This window comes from Dysidea avara, chromosome 11 (assembly GCF_963678975.1).
Source record: "Dysidea avara chromosome 11, odDysAvar1.4, whole genome shotgun sequence".
Taxonomy (NCBI): Eukaryota; Metazoa; Porifera; class Demospongiae; order Dictyoceratida; family Dysideidae; genus Dysidea; species Dysidea avara.
The window spans coordinates 13,509,178-13,530,925 of NC_089282.1; the positions used below are offsets into that span (position 1 = coordinate 13,509,178).

General features: G+C 36.8%; 2 long non-coding RNA genes across 2 annotated transcripts; one reads left to right on the top strand and one right to left on the bottom strand.

The window, feature by feature from the left end:
* Window positions 1–1,390: 1,390 nt before the first annotated feature.
* On the bottom strand, window positions 1,391–12,129 carry LOC136239577 (uncharacterized). The gene is made up of 4 exons (XR_010693521.1): window positions 12,075–12,129; window positions 5,685–5,710; window positions 5,492–5,630; window positions 1,391–1,684 (listed from the first exon to the last, which is right to left on the bottom strand). It is a non-coding gene; the product is annotated as an uncharacterized lncRNA (long non-coding RNA).
* A 53-nt stretch (window positions 12,130–12,182) lies between these two features.
* On the top strand, window positions 12,183–21,011 carry LOC136239402 (uncharacterized). The gene is made up of 4 exons (XR_010693445.1): window positions 12,183–12,434; window positions 12,486–12,517; window positions 19,893–20,459; window positions 20,512–21,011. It is a non-coding gene; the product is annotated as an uncharacterized lncRNA (long non-coding RNA).
* The last annotated feature ends 737 nt before the right edge of the window (window positions 21,012–21,748 follow it).

Consider the following 21,748-nt stretch of genomic DNA (forward strand, 5'->3'; position numbering starts at 1 on the left):
ACTTGACAATTTGATGCGGTAACCAAAGGGAGTTGGGAGAAGAGGGAGTACTTGAGGTGGTGAAGCACTCTCACTCAAAATTTTTACCAAATACCAACTAGGAAGCAAGCAGAAGCTACATGTATGTCAAAAAAAAGTACAGAAAGAGTTAATGTTTCTTTAAGAATCAATGAATGGATGAATGGTGGTCAAATTTTTTGGAGTAAGGCTGAAATTGAAACTGCTGAATTACTCTAATAGAGCAGTCAACTATTCCAAAAAACATCCAGACTGATTTCATTAAACTTCTTCAAAACTACAAGGAAAAATGGCCAGTGTGCATGTGAGATATGAAATCTTGACCGGTGTATATATATACACTGCTATGTGCCAAACATCCAATTGAAAAAAATTGAAGTGTTATACCTTTCACATAAATGCTTTGGAAAGATCATTCAACTAATATATTGGGTTTTCAGATTTAGAAACCAACTTGATGCTTGGGTTGAAATGCTTCCATTTGCAACCAAAACATTAATTTTATGCAACTTTAAAGTTAACAACAGCATTTGGGAGCTGCATGCACCCTTAGACCCACTACCAGACATTCTATACTTGACCAAACTACACACATGTTCCTTCTTTAAATTTGATGCAACCAAAATGTGATCATATTTTGTATTTATATCCTTTCTACTTGTAGTTGAGGAGATGTAGGTTACAGACTGAGTACTTTACCAACATGAACAACTAAAAGTACACCGACCCACATTTCTAAGGAGACAATGCACTAATGGGAATATGAATAAGTTAGATAAGAAATCCCTACCATAAGTGATTAATCTTTGGAACATAGATTAGCAATACTAGCAATCCGTGGCTGCACTTTTAGTGTTTTTGCAATAAAATATAAAATTAATATATTTTGCTTGCAGCCCTGACCCCTTGAAATTAAACAGTAAACTTTACTATACTGCAGTATTTATGCTCCACCTTTAGTATTACCAGGAGCTTATAAGTGCCTTTGCTGCTTATAAGCTTCTGGTATTACTACTGTTACAGATAGATGATGATTGCTTACTTTCACAATGCACATGCATGTTTAATCAAGTTCATTAATTACGTATTGTTTAACATCTCTGAAGGCTATAAAAATGAGGTATGTTTCTGGATCATGCATGTTCCACAATCCACATGCATATAAGTTTTGTAGACCCATCGCTATAAATTTTGTTGCACCTGTGATACCTACCACCTTGTTTGTAAAATCTTAAATCCACCAACAATAATTCTTTGAATAAAAGAATCTATCAACATGCTCATACATATCCACCACAAGCTGTTTTTATCAGTGGATGGATTGTAAAACAGAAATCTATGAAAAGGGCTAGTCTTCTAATCATGTCTTGAAAATAATACTGTGACTGGTTCATGTTCAAGAAACACACATCTATTGGTATAAAGGAGTTACGATAAACTTAAAGTAGTTGTAATTGTTTCAGAAACAGTTCCACAATCAGTACAAAGGTTGAAAGTGTCACTATTAGCAATCCTTAGGAACATCAAAGGTTCTTTCAACTGGAACAGTAGCAATGTATATTAGAAAACCAATTTCTCTTTTCATAGTGCCAAGGTTGTTGTTCAAATACAATGGTATATTAGGAAAGTTTACTGCTACCATCACTTCACTCCATATTCCTCCACCCTGCAAGATATACAGAAAACTTGCAATAAACATTATGTTAAAGCATTGCTGTAATGCTACATGGAAGATACTTGTGTGCAACTGAGATTCAAATAAAGCATGATGCAAAGATGAGTGCTTCTTTAGCAACAAGCACAAAGATCAAACACCAAGTGCTTTTTTTCTGTATAGCATGAGCAAGGGATACATGCTATAAATTGTTTAAGGAACTTTTCAAATGGATTGAAGCCCATGCAAGTATATAAAACATGCTAATACAGCAGCTTACATACAGGCTGCACTGATTGTACACTTACATACATGTGTTAACAGTTCTAGTCTAGGTGCATGTTATTGCTACTAGTGTTCCAGCTTCCTTAGATCATACAATAATTAAGCTTTTTAAAAAGTGCAATCTTAGTTTAGGGCTGAGCCCTTGCTGAGTTTGAGTATTATGGTGGTGACACTCAGCTGGTTGCTGACAACAAACTGCAAACTCCTTACATTGCATACTGTACAGTGAAACCTCATCAAGTGGCCACCTCTGTACTAATACCAATTCTAATAGGTCCCAAACATGGCTAAAATGTACCTCATGATCTCACTATTATTGTCATGGACCTTGCAACTTACCAACTAGGGCCACAGGGTAGGATATGATGTCACAATGTATGATTTTAGTGCAATGTAATTGAATTCCAATGAAAATTACATGATGAAAAAACTAACGTACTAGCTGCTCATTGTGGACACTGACATCGATTGCATTTACTGCGAGTGACTAAGAATACAACAAACAATAACACAGGCACCTGAAAATAGGGACCCGCCGATTATGCTCAAAATTTTACCTATTATGCTATGCTGTACTGCTCAAAAATTTACCTATTATGCTTAAATTTATGCTCAATACTTACCTATTATGTTCAAATTATGCCCAATTATTTATGCCTCAGTTACCATGCTCTGCTAATAATTTCCAGTTTATGGATAAACTATAGTAGCTGAAGCACAAACTTACTTGTTAAAATGCATATCACAGAAAAGATCGATATACTCTAATAGAACAGTCAGCTTTGTGATTGTTCTATTAGAGTTACTGACTGTTCTATTAGAGTATATCGATCTTTCTGTGAGGGTTATAAGCAAGAATTCATACTGTTACAAAATATTCTACCTATTATATATGCTAGCATTATGCTCAATGCTTTCAGGCACCTATTATGCTCATAATTATGCCAGCATAATCGGCGGGTCCCTACCTGAAAATAAGATTAGAATTTATTCTAAATAATGCTCTATTGCAAAGTTCATCATAAAATCGCTGGAGTTCAACAAAGCTGAACACATGAAACAATTTCTACACTAGTGAATTACCATTTCTGACAGTAAATCCAGTGCTAAACTTCACAGTTTACTAGAAGTAGACCCTATGCTAAAAATGCATGTACAGTATGCACACGTCACACAAGCATTGTGATGTCATGTACAACCTCCTCTGAACTAGGGCCACCTTGTTATTCAGTCCAGCCATATTAATGAGGTTTCACTGAGCTTCATAAAGCACAATTTGTGGGCTATAAAGTACAGTTGGTAGTACACTTCACTCCTCAACTGTGCTATATATATTTTATACCACCAACACCAGCAAAGTTGCATACTATAAATAACTTAAGACATTTACATGCTAGCAATGTACGTAATACACAACTGTATGAAAGAGTACAATTTTGAAAAAAAAAAATCTTATTCAGAAAAAGATGTGGTACTGCTGTAATTCAAATTGACAAGAAACACCCTGAGAGTGGATCTATGATTTCACTGGGTGGGGTTCTAAATTCTTTGCATTTATTGCTGCATCCCTACTACAGTATATTAAATGACGTTTAACATAGTAGGGACATAGCAATCACACATTTTATGCATTATTTTCCACAGTCATCATCAAGCCATTAAAAGAGGAAAATTTAGATGTGTGTAGAGCATAAAATCCCATGAAGTAGGTGGTATGTGACAGATACTGTAGCCTTGTAAGTTTTAGAGATGTTTCAAATTTCACTGGAGTTAATATTGCTAAAATTAAAAGTATTTGCTATTTAGCCACATGTAGTTGCTTTTGGAATGGATTTACAAATGCACTAAATTTAACAGATCATAAGTTGTTCCAGGGTGGGCTAGAGAAAGATTTTCAATTACAGCTCGCATACTCCATTTCACAGAAGTATTACAAAGATGAGAGATATTCAGGTTAAAAGTAAAGTATAAAAATTAACTCTAACTATAGTCGGCCAGCATAGTGTGAGCAACGATATTGACAATTGTGAGAAATTTTTAGGTGTATAACAATTAATCCACTGAGTAACTGGGTAGCCACTTTTACTTCATAGTCTGTTTTCTTAAGAATTGTTGATAATCGATACCTGCCGATAATTCGAAACTTATGCTACCAACTAGAATGAAACCTCATGAATAGGGCCACCTATGACCCAAAAATTTGTCAATAATGAGGTGGACCTATACATATTAATGAGGTCATGACGAAATACATCTTATATTTGGGAATTGGGACCCAGGCAGTACTCTTAAAGAGGTGGCTGCTAAGTGTTCTAATTGGCACATAGAAAGCAATTTAAGGGGAGGGTTAAAACCAGAGAGGATTATAACTAGTCTTTGTTGGTCTGACATGTCAGATCAAAATCAAAGTTGATCTGACATGATCTGACATTGTATGGCAATGCTTAGCAGCATGCGTAAGCATACCAAGTTGGGATATACCCCCTGAGATTTTCAAAGCTTGGATGTAAGTATTTTGACACCCAAAACTCCTTCAGCAGCCATGCATTGTTACATTGTTAAACCACATACATAGTAAATCTGTAATAATAACATTATGATGATTAGGTATGAAATTATCCAATGTGATGTTTTGTGACATGTATTTATGTCAATTATGGTCATATACTGCAGAACATTAAAACCCCTTTAGAAGCCACTAAAACAGAGTGTGAACATGTAGTAGAATAGTGCAGATTGCACTTCATTGAAAGGTGTAGGTTCGATTCCCGAAATCAGAAAAATTTTATTCCCCACTTTTTTGAACCTTTTAGGTACACCTTTTGAAAGCTGTTTGACTGCTCTATTAGAGTTGCTGACTATTCTATTAGAGTATATTAATCTTTTTTAGTGGAAAGCAGTTGGCCACCCTTGACTGGTTCAGTAGGTAATTGGGCGGTCTTCAAGCTAATTGGTCAGTAAATGTCCGATGGCCGACCATTTTGGTTAAAACACTCCAAAAATCAGATCCTGTAACCATCCTAAACACAACCACTGCTGGTTAAAAAGATTTCATCTCTGATGATTGAATTACTGTAACTTCATGATAGTATAATCTGTGCAAATTGCAAAAGCAGCATATATCTATGGATAGGACTCCAACGTAAAGTGCAACCAAAATCGTATATGTACTAGAAATACTTAAGGCTTTACAAACAATGAGGAGTGTTGAATGTCAACTCAAATTCTGTAATTGCTTCAATTCACTTAAAGGTGGTATTTTATTAGACTTGAATATCAAAGATTCATTCCTGACAGGTGTACATAATTCTAGATGAATTCTGCATGTTGGTATCTTGATCCCTACCACTAAGTACTGATGATCAGAATGCAATATATTGCTTGATATTTAAAGCACTGTTACAACGTTGCATGGAAATAAAGCATAAGTATACAAGTTACAAAACAATGCACAGGTTGCCATGCAACAGAAAAGTAGACACACTTCGGTATATTGATCCTCCCACATATATTAATTGCTGCAATATCACTCACAGCATGGCATTCCCATACATTCAGAGTCAACCCCTTTATCACTCTCTGCCCCGTGTAGTTGGCAAGTGCTATCCAACTCCAATAAGATGGCATTTGATGAGTGTTCAGCTTCCCAACTTCACAGCGTGAAGAAAGATAGCTGTGAATGTATGCCATTACACGTATGTAAGGTACAAAATGTATGCAACCATACTTTCCAGTGAAGTAATATTCTTTACCCTATAAAATAAACAATCACATTTAAACTTATGCATGTGTATTATACAGTTGCAAGCATATACAGAAGCACATTATGCATACCATCTTTATTAGGGTGCCACCACCATTTTATATTGTTCTGTGTTACTGATTGTTATTGGGGGCGAGCTTGAGTGAGCCCCACACTAGTGAGTCAGCGAAGTAATGGTCATGCACGTTTACAACAAAAGCAGATACCAGCATCTGATAACAATTTTTCTCTCACATTGACAGACCACATTTTTCCTGTTGTAGTTAAGTGGGGATAAAATGCTCTGGTGCAACTCCGATAGCTGTTTCACTCTAAGCCATCCCAGTATCTGGTTTAAATAGAATGGCCACAAAGTCTAGCACAATACTAGCAAATGATGCATGAGAATAATGCTAGCTAGCTAGCTCAGACCTACACACCCAGCACTCCCACCATAGTCAGATCCGCTATGTACTTTTGTTCAAATTTTATGGGGATTAGCAAACCTATATATTTTCAGAAAGCTTAGAGCATGGAGAATCTGAGAATCATTGTTTACATTGCACAGATTCCTGCGAGGTCAGCATTTTTAAATTTCAAAATGGCAGCCAATAAAGTAAGAAATTCCTGATATATCAATTTTAATTTGACATAAAATTTCATTAATGAACTCAACAAATTCTCTGGTGACATCTTTACATCTGTATTCACTAGAGGTGACATAGTTAATCACGAAAAATTAAAAGTTTTAACAAACAGAATAGAAGAGCGTCCATTATGCTGCAATAACTCAGGAATAAATTTTAGCAAAAAGAATTGAGGAATATTCCAGGTTAATTGGATGAGATATATGCATAACTGGTGCAAAGTATTAGTTTGGCTCCAAAGAAACAGTCCAAGCCTAAAAACAGCACAAAAGATTGAGTTACTCTAATAAAGCAGTCAACTTTTGAGTCCACATTTCTAATGTAGCAGTCACATTTGTGAAAGTCCTAGCTAGTGTGCTTATGTTGGGCATAAATTTCAGGAGATTAGCTAATTTTAGGTTTGAAAGAATGATTGGAATTTACATAAAATATTCTCCCCTAAAAGGTAATTTTGTTAATTAGCAATTGGCAACTATGATTTCACCCTGACTGGCACTTTTGTCAGTTGGTGGTATGCATTGACATAGTCAGGTTAACTATATAATTATGTCAAAGATAACTTTGTTCAAAATTTATGGGCCTACATAAAGCTCGGAGAATGCATGGAGATCAGTGAAAATCAATGCTTGCATTTACTGTATGCAGATGCCTGCATGGCAGTCAATCAGCAGTTTGAAAATAGCAATCTATATATATATATGGTTAGGCTTGAGCCTATTATGCTCAAAATTTTACCTATTATTCTTTCCAGAATTTTCCAAAAAATTATCCTATTATTCTTTTTGTTATTCTCATATCCAGCCTATTATTCTATAATTATTCTCATTCAGTATAATTATATATATATATATATATGTGGCTAGTCACTTAGTTTTCAAGATGCTGCTACAAGTAGTTTTGTCCAAATTATTAATAGCCATATATGAAGCATTCCACCTTACACATCATTTTTTCTATCCATAATAGTTACAGCAGACTTAGAATAGCTATCTACAGTAATAGTTTAAGCATATTTAATTATTAGTGTATTACAATAATATGCTGTAACTACTACATAGCTACTAAGTTAGGTAGATAATAATGCTCAAAGACTTGAAGAAGATACACTGGTATAAGATGTACAAGTTTCAGAATTGCAGATAATCATGTAGTTAAATCCCTGATGCTGGCTGCAGATTGTTAACATGAAACGATCTGACTGCTTTATTAGAGTATAATATCGATCTTTTAGAGGCTTTTCAGCTCCTTTCAGCCAGCACTCCTGTCAGCTTTATATCATTTGTAGTAGCTTAACTCTCTCTTCTAGGTAATCAAGAAGAGACACGCCACCGATTATTCCCGTGGTCGTCCGATTATTCTAAAATTATGCCTGTAACCATCCTATTATTCCGGAATTATTCTCACGAAATTGGTGACCTATTATTCTCAAGATTATGCCGGCATAATAGGCGCAGGCCTATATATGGTACAGATTTTTTCATATACAAACACTATTTCTATGTTCTAACACCCATATAGAATCCATTACTTAATGGCCTCTAAAGTGCTAAGAAACCTAAAAGCAATTTATTTGGCAGATAGTTATTGCATGAAACAAAGTGAATAAGTGAATTATTAACATTGAGAAATAGGGTTTAGTTACATATGAAGACATCATGGCTATGCATGTACGTACATATACATAAAAATCATCAGCAGTGTCACTGTCATTTTCAATGCATCGTACAGTATTATACTGTATATTAGGGATCATGCAGAATTGAGCTTTTCCAGTTCAAAATATCACCCTAAAACCAGTCTCAATTTCCCTTCATGACAGCTTGGCAGCATTGGGTATACACAGCCAAGCCCCAAAATGTCAACTCCAAATTCTTCCAACAAGTTTCTACAGCATTTAAAACTTTTCTATTCAACAAAATTTTATGCTGACTTACTGACTGATGCTTCCCGCCAAGCATGCATAACTTGACATACAGGCTTGATTTTGGCAACATAGAATATATACATGTATCGTGGACTTGCCTTTGTCCTCCTTTGTGTTTCAGTTCTCTTCACTGATAATGCTAGGTGTCAATTCATGCTATATTATATCGTGATACGGCTTCCCTGTGGCTGTATTTTCCATAAGCCATATGACTGATTGTTGGGATGCTTCTCATGCTGTTCTTTGTTTGCAATGTTGTGTAATGGGCAAAGCATACTGTAGATGAAAGTGAAACGTCATGGCTACCTCCCTTTTAGCTACATACAGTAACTGATAGTTGGAGTATGCATCCAAACATATGGCTTGTCAGGTGCCTGTCCTCCTTTTGATGCAACATATGTACGGGTCCACCAGTCATAATTATGTTACAAAAAAATAAGTAGAAAGTTAGTTTAAGGATCAAGAAAGTAAAGAAACAAGGGAATAGCTAAACAGTAGTGAAAGAAGAGAGGTTGCCTATACACTACAGATTATATGTCCACTAGTACATCTGCAGTATATATGTATAGACAATCTCTTGTTTCACTATACTGTTTAGCTATTCAATTGTTTCTTTACTTTTTTGATCCTTAATCCAACTTTATACTTAAAGCAGTTACTTGTGAGCCAGTCATTAGATGTGTCAAATGCCCTTTGTTTATTTTAGATAAGAATCAATTTGTCAACAATGGCAATCTTTGGATTATTTGACTATGTCTGATATACAATAATTCTGCCACTGAAAAGCAATTTTTCATTGGTTTTACAGTGGATACTAATTTTCGAGATTGTGTATATATCAATTTTAACTTGTTGGTGCAAGTCTGTCTGGTGAAAAAAATTGCTCTTGGTGATCAGTGTGAATTCGTTCTTGCCAATTGTTATTCGTAAAACTACTGTATTAAGCAAATTCCAACTGCTGTCTTTGAAAATGAAAATCCTTTCAAAATTTATCTAGTAACAATAATATTATTATGTTAAACATGCATAAGCACATTAGCAAAATAAATTTGGCTGAAAAGTTGACTGCTTTTAAATTACTAGATTATGTGACTGCTCTATTAGAGTATCTAAATTTTCAGGCTTGAACTGTTTCATTAGAAGTCAAAAATATGTTGTACCAGTTACACTTTGCACCAGTTAAACTCCAGAATATTTGTTAAAGTAAATTATTCCTGAATTGTTGCAGCATATAAATTATAATGGGAATTCTTCTATTCCCTTTGTAAAAACTTTCAATTATTCATGGTTAACTGTCACCTCTAATGAATAGAGGTGTAAAATGTCACCAGAGAATTTGTTGAATCCATTTATTAAACTTTTAATGTCAAAATTAAACTTGATTTATTAAAAATTTGTTATTTTTAGCTGTCACTTTGAAATTAAAAAATGCTGACCTTGCAAGAATCTGAGCAAATGTAAACATTGATTTTCAGATTCCTCATGCTCTAAGCTTTCCAAAAATGTATAGGTTTGCTAATCCCCATAAACTTTGAACGAAAGTGTATTTTTTGACATAGTGAACCTGACTACCATGTTAACATGTACATCTTGGTGTAACAACTTTAGTTTAATTTTCAGCTCTATAGCTGCTATAGTTATATTTTGACACAGTACCACATATAGATGTATATGGATTGCAACTGACCTGATCATAGCGCTCTAAATGAATGCTTATTTCATTGACACCATCATGATTATACCAGAATTTTTCAATTCCCATATTCTTTTCTTGGTTATACCGTAATTTGCTCTTTTTTCGTTGTAAAATAATTTTCGTATGCAAAATTTGTATGAAAATTTCTTGCACGAAAATTTTTATACAATATCGAACTACTCTAATAGAGCAGTCATTCACGTAAATACGAAAATATTTTTACACGAAATTTTTATCACGAAAATTTTTTGCACGAAAATAAAGCGAATTACGGTAAGCAAGTATTCCTACACACATAGATGTATTTGAATACCTGCAGCATTGTTAAGTATAGTATAGTCCTTATCATAGATTAGAAATGAGAAGTGCTTTCTTGGCATTTTGCAGTAGGAATATTGTGTGCAAAATAGCACCTTGATAAGTGTCCTTCTTCAAAAGTAACCGTGGCTTCATTCTATCCTGAAAGTATTGATTTGTGGTCTGAGTCACCCATGCCATGGCTTTACCCTGGATTTCACTAACGTTGTTCACATAAACACGTGTCTACTAATTCAGCTCCATAATTTCGGGCCATGCCCTCTTAAACAATTGCTCGAGCAAGCATTACACCCTAACGGGGTGGAGCGTCACAGACTATTTCACTAAGGATATATAAAGAATAAGTCATGCAATGAATAACATATTGGTCAACTAATTATAGAGTTGCAAACTCTTACAAAAATAGTCACTTGCATGTACAAGTGAACTACGTATATACAATTCTTTTCTCTTTATGATTGCATGGCTATAAAAAGTAGACTACAAGGCAAAATTAGCAACCTAGTAGGGACCATTATAATGAAAAGAAATGAAACAAGGGAGATATCATCTGACATGCAAATTCCATACTTTAGCCATGCTGCTTTATACTGACATTTATATTGGCTAACATAGGGATTAAATTTACACATCATATGATCTCTCCTTTTCCATCACTGTTATTTTAATGGTCCCTACTAGGTTGCAAGAAACACTTGTACAATGATAAAGTGCACAAATAGTTGTAAAGATAGTATGGGTGATGCACCCATGATCAACATGGATAAGAAATTGCAAGTTTGATAAAAAGAGAGGTAATGTTTTTGAGCAAATAGCTATATCTTTTTTTATGACAAGTGCAAGGAGAAATGATAGGGGGCAGGATCGTATAGTAACAGATTCAGGATTGGAAGGAAGTGATCGACACAGTATACATGGATACAAGTTACTGAGCTCTACACCATATCATGACTTGTCAAAACTTCGAATTATAGCACACTATTACATCATAATATATTACGTGTATGTGTAATGTCAACAGTCTTCGACAAGAAATTAGGAATTTTAAGTATGATTAATGCTACCCTGAAGTAGGAATTAAATGCCTACTTGTATATCTGCAGGTGTATACCATTATATTTCGAACACGCTTTTGGCTACACATAAACATAGATGGCTGATTCTTCTATGCTACTGATAGCCCTTTCTATGATGACTAATCCATCTACACTCCAATTTTCAGCTCATTCCCTTAAGTGGTTTGTAAGTGTGATAATTAATGTTTTTTATTCATGAAATGCAATTATGCATGTCAAAACATGCTATTGGAATTTGTCAAATGAAGCCATAAAACAAAATATTACACAATGCTAAATTTCACCTTAGTTCTTGGGAACTATACATTAAAAAGACCTAAAACGTAATCTATATCCTTTTAACAGCCATATAACTTGGCTGAACTAGTCGAATGAAAAACCTCATTGACAACTAAATTCCCTTTCCCTATACAAAACACGTGACATGTATTCACACAATAATACAAACGCAAAAGTACAAGCATTAGCACTCATAATCCCTACAGGACAGTATACAACAAAAGAAACCCCTTGAATTGCTCTTTAAAGAAATCTCTTGGAAAGTCCCTGTACAGTAACACCTCAAGTGAAAGTGTACACACGTGGTATGCAATTTATATTAGCAGTACATGTCTTGAGAGGGAAGTACAAATAAACATTTCTTCTGCAGCACACAAACACAAAAATAATAATTCAGCAATACACTAACAATTCTTGACAGCTTAAAATACGTACCGCTGACTAAAAACAAGTTCCACCTGACTGACAATGATCACGTGACATATTTAGGGGAAAACTCTTGGAAAATCCCTGTAACATCTCAAGTGAACACACGTGATACGCGGTTTATATTAATTATTGATAGAAGTCCATGTCTTGAGAGGGAAGTACGAATGATAAGCATTTGTCATATTGTAACTGGATTTCAATGGAGTAGTGAAGCGTACTTTAATTTGAAGCTAAAATACGTACACCGCTTGAAGAAGTCAAATGGATATTAAAGAGTTGAGAATACTGATGTTCTCAGTTCCCCTTGGAGGTTCAGTAACGAAAAGAGGAGTGGAGGTTCAGTAACGAAAGGAGGAGTGAAGAAATGTGAGGCTAGTATGTAAAGTTAGTCTCACGTAGCCAGATCCTTTTCTTTAGGATGAGAAAGTAACTCAGTGATAAGGCAGGAGGTCTGTAAAATGTTCGTTTATTATACAGTATTGGATTATTTCTCATGGCGTAGTTGTTGCGTTCAGTTAGGGGGTGTAGTTTTTAGCCATGAGGCCCTGAAAGCTCGACTTAGCGGTCGAGGGGTCACTAACTCACAAAAAAGGGGTACGGATTTCAAAATCTTGAACAAATTTCTCAAAATTTCACATATTTCAAAGGATTTCACAAAATCGAACGAGAGCTGCAAAATCTGATTTTAAATTACAGGTTGGCGTAGTGACAAGTTCTGAAATGCCAAAAAATAGTAGGAGAAAGCCATGCAGGAGCAAAGCCTCACGAAATTGAGAAGGATTGCAAAGCCATATAAAACCAGGAGTAAAGCGAAGACATAACTATTAAAGGAAACCATACAAAACCAGGAGTGACTTGCAGCTGAAGCCCTCGGGAAACAAGGCCAATCATTCAGATGAAATCCTGTGATTAATCCCTCAAACCAGGAGCAACTGTCGAAACCCTATCTGGTGTGAAGCCCCACAAAACCAGGAGCACCTGTATGCTTAAGTTACTTTTATAGTTTGTGTGTTGCTAAGTTTATGAAGTTTTGCTAAGTTCGTGTTGCTAAGTTTCTGTAGTTTGCTAAGTAAATCCGAAGCGGAACGGAACATCGGATTCCATTCTTACTCAGTATGGATTATCTCCTGGTTTTGTATGGCTTCCTTCCCACAGCTCCTGGTTTTGTTTGGCTTCCACAACTCGCTTAATACAAATCCGAAGTAGGAGCGGAACATCGGATTTCAACCTTTGAGCAGTTAGCATGGATTCTCTCCTGGTTTTGTGCGGCTTCTTTCCTACAGCTCCTGGTTTTGTTTGGCTTCCACAACTCGCTTAATACAAATCCGAAGCGGAATGGAACATCGGATTCCATTCTTACTCAGCAAGGATTATCTCCAGGTTTTGTATGGCTTCTTTCCCACAGCTCCTGGTTTTGTTTGGCTTCCACAACTCGCTGAATACAAATCCGAAGCGGAGCGGAACATCGGATCCCATTCTTACTTTTGAGCAGTTTGCATAGGCGGCGGAAAGGGGGGGCTAGGGGGCTAAAGCCCCCCCTAGGTCTGCTGAGGGGGGGCTTAGCCCCCCCTCAGAATGATATCACACCGAAATTATCTTTCTTGGAGTGGGGCTGAAAACCGTGATAAAGATCAAGATACTCTAATAGAGCAGTCACTCTAATAAAGTAATCAGTGTGAAGCGAGCTATGTAAGGATTTTTATGTAGTTTATCAGCTAGAAATGGTAGCTGGTGAGGTGGAAAGCTCTTGTGAGTTGGTTGTGACCTTTTTTTTTTTTTTTTTTTTTTGGTCTCACCTTACCAAACTATAGAAATAAGTCTGGGTCAGCTCAGCGGAGCCCCCCCTCATATCAACTACTTCCTCCGCCGCTGGCAGTTTGCAATTATATCCTGGTTTTGTTTGGCTTCTTTCCCACAGCTCCTGGTTTTGTGCGGCTTCCACAACACGCTTAATACAAATCCAAAGCGGAGCGGAACATCGGATTTCATTCTTACTTTTGTGCAGGAGCAGTTGAGTGTAAGCTACGGTACCAGAACGAGTATATAATCAGAATCACGATAAGAACATAAGATTTCATATTTCAGGCAGGATTTCATTGAAGGTGTACGAGATTTCGAGTCAGTTGGTGACCCCTCGTTAGCGGTGGCCAAGTAACACTACTGAGCGAACTGGAAACACTATCCCATTCATTACCATACTAAATGATTCGTCCTTAAGCACTTGAGTGCTTTGATACAGGCTAATATTCGATGATAGTACGAAGTAACCCACCCAATACCATTGTTTTTGATGAGCTACTGTATAGGAATAATTATATATATATATATATATATTTATTAATGCTTTACAGCACAAGTGCTGAAGGTCTGTAGGACACCTGGTCCTACAGCCTGCTCAAAGACTTTAGCTGTGTTTGAAAAGTTGGAGAAAGGAGAAAAAATCCATGTCTGGACCTAGGTAGCCTCGAACCTGCAGCCATCCGATTTACGCTCGAACACTTACAGGAGTCTACCAGGTGGTCAGGATGTTTTCTCCTTGTTATGTTCATGTAATTATATCCATAGGAATTCTAGAGAGTAACTCATTATCTCTAAGTACCCCAAGTAGAACCAAATGGACACTAGTTTATTTATTAATGCTTTACAGCACAAGTGCTGAAGGTCTGTAGGACACCTGGTCCTACGGCCTGCTCAATATATATATATATATATTTATTTATTTTTTAATATTACTGTACTATATTATATATAACCATTTCACAGAACTTTTACCTTATTAATGAGTCACTTTCTCATCTTAGCAAGAAATGTGAGATAGTTAAAATACCCGTGCCACTCCATCACCATTTTCAAACAATTAATATTGCGGATAGATCCTGAGTGTGTACGGAAAACTAATTTTTGTGCATAAGGTCTGTAGCATTGTCATTGGCCTATCCCGAGATTGTAGGAATTCTACTGCGCAGCTTCCAGATTGTTGATTGGCATGAACACACTGTTAAAACTGAGGTGGTCATAGCACACTTAACCAGCAGCGCACCCTTGGGGTGCAGGCACACTTTTAGGATATAGCATGTGAAGCACACAAGACAAGCAGTGTGACTATATTGGTGTACATGACACTAAGATTTGTAAATTTTTTGAAAGGGGAGGCTAAGCTGGACAGGGACATATAGATAACTAGCCAGACATTAGAAGATACCAAGCCTTCTCACAAGGTCCTAGTGGTAAGATTCATGAGTATCCATGGTCAAATTAGCTATTTGGAATAATGACTACATTAGTGTGCAAAGCACACTAGCATGCAAAGCATGCCAGCCTAGGGGGGTCTGGGGGCATGCCTTCCAGGAAATTTTTGAAAATTAGGCACTCTAAAGGTGAATCTGAGAGTGATTTTACCAGATTTTCAGTGGAAAATAATGGAATTTCAATTTATCAAAACACTAACTTTTCCATTAAATCAAAACTGATTGCAATATCCATTGAGTAGCTATCATGCATACATTATAATCTTATCAATTGTACCCAAGCATTTAGATATAGCTAGCTATATACCATAATGCATCAGCTCCTCTTTAACAGCCTCAACTGTCTATCTTACTGATAAAAATAATGTTGTTGAATCCCACTGGAAGGAGTAGTTTATTTCACACATCATAAAGTTGGAAGAATTGTGGAAAATGCTTACCCCGGCCTCAACATCAACAGATTCAAGGCTGACTCTTTATAGTCCGGTCCCTTATGTCAAACTTTTGGCAAAATCGTTACACGGCAGATCAAAGCACCAAACTTGGTACAGTTATTCCTCAGCATGTATAACCAAATTTCAGAGGGGGTGCCATCACCTAACCCCTCTGTACCCCTATCATTTCTCTGGTTTCTGTGGTGAATGAAGCTCAAGAAGTCCAAGAAAAGGAGCGCTTTAGCCCTTTTACAGTGTTTGTAAGGTAAACATTCATTAATTGTAATATTGTAGCATAGCAACAAGTATCACATTCCAATTAATGATCACCACAATATACAATAAGTTCTATTTTTATAGCTGCCTTCTGAAACTAGCTTATGTAGGTCTTAATTAGCACCTATAGAAGCCATAGACTGGGACTCATGAATTATATGCAGTAAACGCACTGGAAATTTGAAATTCCCAGTAGACAGTTGTGAGTATAATGGTTTAGAAGTTTACAGAATTTTCTGGGGATTGTTGAAGAGTTTTGCAGTTTAGATGCATCACCAGTTGATGTCAAATTTGAAGGTGACAACTTGGCAGAAGTGTTTTATCAAAACAAAGCTAAAAAGCACAAATCTTGTCATTTAAAATTCTCTGCTTCTAAATTGCTTAGAGTTTAGGCACAAAAAGGAGAGAAGGAGTGCGCCTCTATTAATTATCAAAGGCGGTCAAAGTGCCGGTAAATACTGTAAATGAAGAGTGCTGTATATTTTGTTCACTGCCATCTGGTAAGCTTCATCAGTGTGCAACAATGGAGCTTGATTCTGATCTGCGAAAGATCTTCAAGACACAGCATTGATTGCAAAGCTTTCGGGTGGTGATCTGATAGCAATTGAAGCCAAATACCACAACAAATGTCGTATAGCTTACAGGAATCGGCACAGAAGTTTTATGCGGTTGCAACAGTCACGTGACAATACAGAAGAAAAGCAACTCCTGGCGAGAGCATTTGCTGAGCTTGTGTATATGTTACATTGAAAACAGTGTAGAGAATGATGAGTGTATTTTTAAGTTAGCTCAATTACACAGTCTTTATGTGGAACGTTGGCAATGCTTGGGTATTAGCAAGAGTGTTAACAAACCAGGTTGAAGAAACAGATACTAGATCATTTTTGTGGTGAGTGTCAAGAGCAATCAGATGGAAAAAAGTCTTTGTTTGTTTTCAATGAAGGTTTAACAAAAGTTCTAAAGGAGTCAATGAAATCTCGAAATTTCAAATCGGAGGCATTTTTAATGACCAAATTAGTAAAAATCATGAGGCAGGAAATCTTTGACTGTGATTCTTTTCGTTTCTCCGGTACTTTTCTACCCAAATGCCAAGAAAACTCTGTGCCAACTGTCTTGAAGAATTTTCTCTCAATGTTGCTGAATGGACCTCATGTACGGAATCGAGATGATGATGAATCTCAAGCTTGTCTTACAATTTCTCAACTGCTTTAATGTCAAATCGAAAAGATCTTCTGCTGAAAGCAGTTGACATTTCAAAGACAGAGAAACTCCACTTCCTCTCTATATAGGTTTGAATATTCACTCTCAGACAAGGAGCAAGAAGCTTTTAAATTGTCTCCATAGATTAGGGATTAGCATTAGCTATAACCGTGTCATTGAATTAGAAAATTGTTTAGTGAGTAGTGTCTGTACAAGATTTGAACAAGACGGTGTGGTGTGTCCTTCTCAGTTGCGGAAGGATTTGTTTACGGTTGGAGCATTTTATAATATTGACCACGATTTATCTTCTACAACCGCTCAGGGCTCATTTCATGGCACTGGAATAAGCATATTTCAATCCCCCACTACAAGTAATAGTGGAGTGTGTAGAGACCCCATCATTGTCTCATCACATGGTGATTTATCTAAGTTTTCTTTACCAGAAAGTTACACCAATGTTCCAGCTGTCACTTGCAAAGTCAGTGAGACAGTTGTACCTCAGATACAGTATACTGAAACCAAAGGCCATTTAGAAAATGCTAAAGCTGAAGAAGTAAAATGGACCAAACATGCTACAGCATTGTTGGCAAAGGACAAACTGGAAGTTGATGATTATGTTTCCTGGGCTGCATTTCATGCTGAAAATCAGCCTAATCCTGTTGATCCCATTTCTGTGGTTGCTCTTTTACCCTTATTTTCTGAGAAATCTGCAACCATTGCCATGGTCAAACATGGCATGGATGTTCTGCGAAAGATTACAGCTTACCTCAATCCAGGTCAGACTCCAGTAATGGCTTTCGATCAACCATTGTTTGCTCTAGCAAAATATGTGGCCACAGTCTCTTGGAGAAGATGGTTTTGTAGTTATGTTTGGAGGTCTTCATATTGAAATGGCTCTGTGGAGTACTATTGGTGATTTTCTAGATTGCTCTGGTTGGACAGCAGCTTTGTGTGAAGCCAGTGTAGCTACTGCTGGAGTAGCAGATTCCTTCTTGAAGGTGTCAAATCTCACTAGAGCCAGACGTAGCCATCAGATCACAGAATTGGTGTTAAGCAGAGAGTGTGAGAGCTGAAAATGAAGAGGTTTCATTTGAAGAATGGAAGCAAACAATGATAAAGAATTGTCCCACTTTTCAGTACTGGGATCTTGTTTTAGAGTTTGAAATTCTTGCTTTGATATTTATCCGTGCTCATCGCATAAATGATTTCAAAATCTCTGAAAGCTCTCACTCCATGGTTTTTTTGCCTTAGACCATATCAACTATGCATGCTGGATTCCAATTCATATTCGAGATATGGAATGACTTTCAGACAACTTCAGAAATGAGTTTGAAAAGTGCTGGGTGCTGAGAAAAATCCATAGCAAATTCTCGTGCATTCCAATTGACCAGGGTCATGAGCAGAACAATGAACTGGTAAAGGGGTCTGGTTGAACAGTTGGACTTACAGAAAACCCAACAGCTTTTAGAAGATGGATGGTTGCAGGACCAGAGTAGGCTAGATTACTGACTGAATTTGAGAGCCAGTTTATGGAAGAGGAGAATAGTTGGTGCAAGCAACACGACAAGATCTTTCTGCTCAAGACCTATTCCAGAAGCATGCAAACAGCATGTATCAAACCATGACAGGTATGGGCAATCCTTTCAAAGACAACTGTTTAGAACTTTTAGCTTTGGATTCCCATAATTATGCTACAGAAAGTGTAGTTGAAACAGTTAGGAATATCAAAAGCATTGGAGAAACTCAGTACCAAAATTATGTGAATGTTGTGATTAAGACTAGAACTGTTTCAATCCATAAGCCCATCAAGAAAAACTTGTTACCTTTACTAAAGAGACAATCCTCCAAGCCTGCTACCAAAAGTGTACAAAAGATAGCAAGCCTTAGAAGAGATTGTAATCTGTTCAGCCATTTGTTCATAGCAAGCAAGTTTCGAGATGGTGACTTAGATGACTTCTTTTCACATGAAAATCACTCTTGGCCTCCTTCTATTTCAGAGCATGGAAAGCTTCGCTTGCCCAATAGAAAAGCAGAATTATTGAGTTGCTTGGGTGGATCATTTGTGGAAGCTCCTATCACATTCCATGCTAAGATATTTGATGGCCCTGCTGTTGTCCGCTGTCTTCCTACTAAGGTCAGCACATTTGAGGAATATGTCAATGAAGTGTTCTTAACATGGACTAGTCAACAACTCTGTCTCTGTGACAGAATCGACACTATTTGGGATCAGTATGTATCTGGCAGTCTGAAAGACTCTACCAGAGAGAAGAGAGGCAGAGGCATTAGACGAAAGGTACAAGCTCAGACTAAGATTCCATCAAATTTTTTGGACTTTCTTCAAGACAACACAGACAAAACATAATTGTTTGAATTTCTAACACAAAAGGTGTCAACGCATGAATATCCTAGTGGAAAGCAGGTTTATATTACTTCAGGTTACATGTATTATATGGTTTTACATACACTTAAAATTATGTTTTCTCATGCTAGGAGACTATTGTATTTGTGCTGATGTGTCACTGATTGAATGGTTTGTTCTAGCCCTGTTCTAGTAAATTTTTTTGCTGAATAGTTTGTTAACATATTTTAAATGCACATATTTGTTCCTTTAAAATTATTCATTTTGTTCACATTTACAATATTCATTTGGTCCTGCCGTCCTGTAGGAAAATCAGTCATTTGTAAAGGAATTGATCAGCCTATGCAGGACTGTGAGACACAAGGATATGTATTCATCTGCGTAATGCTCTTGAAAGAGGAGCCGCAACATCCTGGTCAGCACAGTTGATACAGATGTCATTGTCTTGCTAATCAGTGTTTACTTCCAACTCAACGATATGTTCTCAGGACTCAATGTTTGGGTCAGGTTTGGAACTGGCAACCATATGAAATTTTATGATATCAATTCTATCTGTGAACATCTTGGAGAAGTAAAATCCAAAGGTCTGCCTTTCTTCCATGCCTTTTCAGGCTGTGATACCGCATCGCAGTTTCTCGGAAGAGGCAACCTGGGAAGCATGGAAGGCATATCCAGATGTTTCAGAGATCTTCCTCTTTCCCCTAGAGCATCCATTTCACATCCTACAGTTGGGATCTTCTGAAATGAAGCTGACTGAGCGATATATGTGTGTGTCTTATATGATAAAACAACTCCACTCTGCTCCGTCAATGAGCTACGGAAGGAATTGATTTGCAAGCGATCAAAGACAATGGAAACCATTCCACCAACACAGGTATTTCTTTAGCTAATAAATTCTTTACTTCACATCAACTTTTTTGCAATAGTGTGCTCTTCTTCAACACTTTCTAAGAGCTCTCTATCAAGCAAGCGTTTGGGCAACATGCCTGCAAGTCCAAGCAGATAAGCCACCACCAGAAGGATATGGCTGGAAACAAGCTGATGAGCTTTCCTGGGAACCAATGTGGACACTACTCCCTGAGGTGGCTAAAGCTAGTTGAGATTTGATTAAGTGTGGCTGCAAGGCTGAGCGTCTTTGTTCTAGGAGGTGCAAGTGCCAAGAGGCAGGCCTTCCTTGCTCTGTATTATGCCAGTGTGGTGGAGTGCGCACATAACATTTTATAATAGAAATAACAAGCTGGTATAATAAGATATTAATGTAATATCAGGTTTTAATTTAGCGGGTTTTATTTTCGCTGATCTTTAATTAATCTTGTGCGCTCTGTAATCAGGATAAAAACAATGTAAAATGTATCAATGTACTATACTTTATAATGTGATGGATGGCTAAATCATATTTAATAGTAACACTAACACAACAAGTAAAGACAAGTGGTTGACAGTATATAGAAATATAATGATTTTTATTTTTGCGGTTTATTACATTTAATTGATTTTAGAGGGGGTGCTGGATCATTTCATCATGGCACCCCCTCTGAAATCACTTAGTACATGCTAAGGAATCACTGTACCAAATTTGGTACTTTGATCCACCGTGTAACGATCATTTCCATAAGCATCCAGACTATTATGGAACACTAGACTATCATCTTCTAAAGACCATCTGGGATTCACATCAACATTGGGTGACTATGACTACAAACTACACAAGTTTGACTGTGATGATTTTGCATTCTGCATGAAGGATGCTGTTTCTAAATACTCCCATGATCAAACAAAACCAGACAATAGGGGAAGCCTTTGTGGGATAATGTGTGGAAGAAACATGTATATAGCTAAGTAGTAGTGGTGTTGAACGTCACAATTATTAGTATGCATGCTCCTTAGCCTAGTGACACTTTGTTAGCCTTAACACCAGTAAAGTGTACTGAAAAGCAGAATGCAGTGAAGGGTACTAGTAGCTATTAGCTAGTCCACTGGAAATCTTTAGTAAAATGCATTGCATTTATGGGGTTTCTGAATTTGCTGCTGTGATAGTTGGGTTATGAAGACTGATCTATAGCTAGCTACAAATACCAGCACTATAACCCACAGCATGGGGTCATATCAGAAAGTAACTGATACAGATTTTATGTTCATAGACAAAAGTGCTATAGCTGCCTT